This window comes from Gossypium hirsutum, chromosome A10 (genome assembly GCF_007990345.1).
Source record: "Gossypium hirsutum isolate 1008001.06 chromosome A10, Gossypium_hirsutum_v2.1, whole genome shotgun sequence".
In the NCBI taxonomy this organism is placed as follows: Eukaryota; Viridiplantae; Streptophyta; class Magnoliopsida; order Malvales; family Malvaceae; genus Gossypium; species Gossypium hirsutum.
In genome coordinates, this window is record NC_053433.1 from 87,783,092 (window position 1) to 87,787,379 (window position 4,288).

Consider the following 4,288-nt stretch of genomic DNA (forward strand, 5'->3'; position numbering starts at 1 on the left):
TTAGAAAAATCCCTAAGTTAAAAAATAATTAGTTTAACATCTTTCTAGTAAAGAATGATTATAATGGAAAAACTTAATTAATTTATAGTTTATTTATTAGACAAAATTTATTTATATCTTGCAGCGGAAAAGTGATTTTTAATTTAGTTTTAATAAAATCTATATTTCATGTATATTTAATTATAATCCATAATTCAATATTTAAAAAACAATTTAAAGGACATGCATGCTAATTAAAACCAACCTAAGTTCTATGCAACGGTTCAAAGTAAAACAATATAGTCTTTGAAAAATAAAAATATTAAATAGTAATTTTAAAATATTCTTATGGTAGAACAGTCAATCTGAGCCGAGCCCTTCGTATGTCGAGTCCACGTCCTAACCTGGTGGGTTATTTGTAAAGATGAAAATAAAAAGGGGAGTGAGCTATGAAGCTCAGTGTGAATTCCATCACAAGAAAATCAGTGCCATCAGCAGACAAAACATACAGAATATCAACTTCAAAGGATAAACACAATTTGAATAGCAACTTGAAATTTCGGTATTTTAGATTAACTCATTATAATAATATCTTGGTATTCACAACGATGCAAATGTTTATAATGCAATGCAATTTCAATTTATCAGAAAAGGTTTCTACCCCATCGCTACACACCACAATAGGAGTTTCCAAAACTCCTCTATCTTTACACCACATTATGGATGAACCACTCATTGTGGATAAACCACTAGTAATAAAAAAGGGTGGATGAACCACCATGTTTTTTTGTTAAAAAGTTTTTGCAGACAAGTTGCCAAAAGGTTGTGGATGCACAACATGTTTGCTAATTGAAGTTGCTAATACGGTGTGGTTAAACCATTCAAACGGTGCAGAAAAAAACTGCTAAAACAGTGTGGACAAATCACTCAGCGGTGCAAATAAACTACTCAACTTCTTTCGTTCACATTGTCTCACCCCACGCAATGCAATATGTCAAGCTCAAACAGATCAATACAGTAGCATTTAATTATGTTTTTAACAGAACAATACGATAGCAATCAATATGTTTATAACAATTCAATACAATAGCAAATAATATACTTTTAATAGATTAACTCAGTATCTAAAAGTATGCTTATTAATTGTTCTATTTATTGATAACATAAGGTATATTGTACGCACAATCACAAATACATATACAATATATATGTGTATTTTATGCAAATATTCACATACCATTAGTTCAGTCAATTAGATCATGAATTCTAGTATTATTCATATTATCTTGGGTTTAATTGAATAAGCTAAAACACTAAAAACAATTAGGAAACCATTTAGGGGATAAACTAAAAAAATCATAATATTTTAAGTAAAATTGTAAAATTTGTAAAGTAGGGGACAAAATTGTAAAATTTTAAAAACATGGGTAAAATTGTAAAATCTAAAAAATAGGGCAAAACTATAAATTTTGAAAAAATAAGGAATACATGCCCATGTGACCGAAACGTATAGAGGGGGTACACAGCCGTGTGGTTGGGCCATGTAATAGACTGAGACCCTGTGAAAATTGCAAAATCAATTTACAAGGGAGACACAACTATGTGGAGAGCTTTGGGCCATGTGAGATTCGAAATTCCTATGGTTTTAGGGGGACATGGTCGTGTGGTCTATACAGGTGGCCTACACGCCTGTGTGGCTCGATGTGTGACCCTATCCTAGGACGGTTTTTCCTGATTTACTCATAAAAGAACACACCATTTTATGGGATCTCGAGCGACGTCCCTCTTGTTCAGATCTAGTTCGGGATACCTAAATCGGGTCCTTCAAATGATATTTATGCAAGAATTAATAACGAATTCCAAGGTTTAAACAAGTATTATCAAGTGTTTCGGCAAAATTCGCAATGGATCGTAGCCAAATTGAAATATTAGCGAGATTCGACGCTCTTTCAAAATTTACGGTTTCTTACAAATCGAAATGAAAGTACTTACCTAACTTTTGAAGAAAATATGGGATGCAATTGTCGAAAATTACGAAACCGGTGAAGAAAACAAGTTAGCAAAAATAGATTTTGAGTCGGGATAGCAAAATAATTCTTAGCAAAAAGATGTAAAATTTGATAAAATAAAAGATAAAGAGAATAGTATAAAGAGAAGAGAGGAAAATCCTATTTAGGGTAGAAAGAAATTAAAATCTATGTCTAATTAGGAGAGGTTGGAGTAAATAGTTTGAGCGTAGAAATCCTTGGGGGATGCATGGTAATTTCCCATTTTCTATCGAAATTAAAAGAATATAGAGGGAGAGTAATGTAATGGGATTCAGAGGAGAAAAGAATGATGCTTAACTATTGAGTTATTGCCCACAATTAATTATTTTCTACTCTATTTAATATATGATTTTTGTACAAGCCCAATTTTGGGCCCTAAATACCTACATTAAACCCATTAACCCAAGTTCATTACAGCCCAAATACCCATAGCCCAAACACAAAATTAAAAAAAGAAAAAACCTAAACTAAGAAACCCTATCCCACCGCCTCCAGTCACGTCGATCGCTGGCGACGGAGACGCGGCAGAGGGCGGTGGTAGCTCGTCGGGACTTGACCGGACTTGGACCTGCAGAGAGAGAGAGCAAAGAAAAGTTTAATTTTTGATAGAAACAGACAACAAATGGGTAAAAAAGCAAGATTTTAACTTATATAGATAATACAAAACGACGTCGTTTTGGTCAGCATCCATAAGCCCCAAAACGACGCCGTTTCGCCTTACCCGACACGGAACCGACTTGCTCCACAGAAGGGTCCGCGCGTTTTGATAGTTGGAACAATTGCCTATACGGTTCTTCCGCAATTTTTTCTGTTTTAATCAGGTCATTTCATGTTTTTAAATTTAGCTTTGAAATTTTAATTCTGTTTTAATTTAGTCCTCTGCCCGTTTGAAGGAGGAATATTTGAATGGCGTCGTTTAGAAAGGTTGGATTATTTGCTCCTTTAGGCTCTCCTGTTTGCTCACGTGTTCAAATCAGTCCCCCTTTCTTTTACTTCTTTTAAATTCGCCCCATAAATTCCATTTTCAATTCAATTTCATCCCTTTTCTTAAATTTTCTCATTATTCTATCTTAATTCTCATATTATTAATACTACTATATTTTATTACTGTTATCATATTTATATTTATTTATTAGCATCTCATTATGATCATTCTTGCTTAATATTTATATATATATGTTATGTAGTATTATTAATAGCTTAATATTATTGTTTTTTTTATTAATGTATTTGTATGTTATATATATATATATATATATATTCATTTAGTGTATATACATTGTACTACGCATATATGTATTAGCATTATTGCATATATTTGTTCCTTTTAAGTATTATATAAATATTTATATACGTATATTTTATGTACATTATGTATATATTTTAATATATTATGCGTATATTTTGTTTTGTATATTATATATATTATGTATATGCTTTTAATATTATTATATACTTATTTTTATTTTTATCTTCATTTTTTAATGTATTATATGGTACTATTAATTATTTTTCTTTTCTCTTTTGCATTATTATTTCTAATATATATGTGTATTGTATATTCCTTTACATATTATATATATATCGTTAGTATTACCAGTTACATGTATTTATCCCATTTCATGTACACATTATACACATTCAATATTATCATATATTTAAATTCAATATATATTCATATAATGTTTCTTTATTTTTATCATTATCTCTGTATTGCTACTATTATTATTACACCTTCCATCATCATCACTATTGTATCATTACTTTTTAACATTTTATATATAATTATTTATACGCCATTGCTTTTATACTAACTAACGATATATATATAAATATACATATTTTTTGCGTACTTATTTTGCTTATGTATATCATTACTCACATTATCATCGTTTAATCATCTGTTTATCTATATCTTTGTAAATTCTTTCAAACCTCAAATCATTCATTATTTGTATCATCCTTATTATTACTAACGTATATATATACTATGTAATTTTATTATATTACTTGTACATTTTTATATACCATCCATATGTGTCTTTTAATATCGTACTATTATTGTTATGTATATATATTTTTATATTTCTTATTACTTCTATTATTACGTAGGTACCTTGATACGTATATGTATGCGCTTTTATATTATTATTACCGCTATCATTATCATTTTATTTCGCCATCTTTATATTCATTTATTCGTTAATTTACTTATGTATTTGATTATTTCATTTTTCTCACGCATTTGTTTATATTTACGT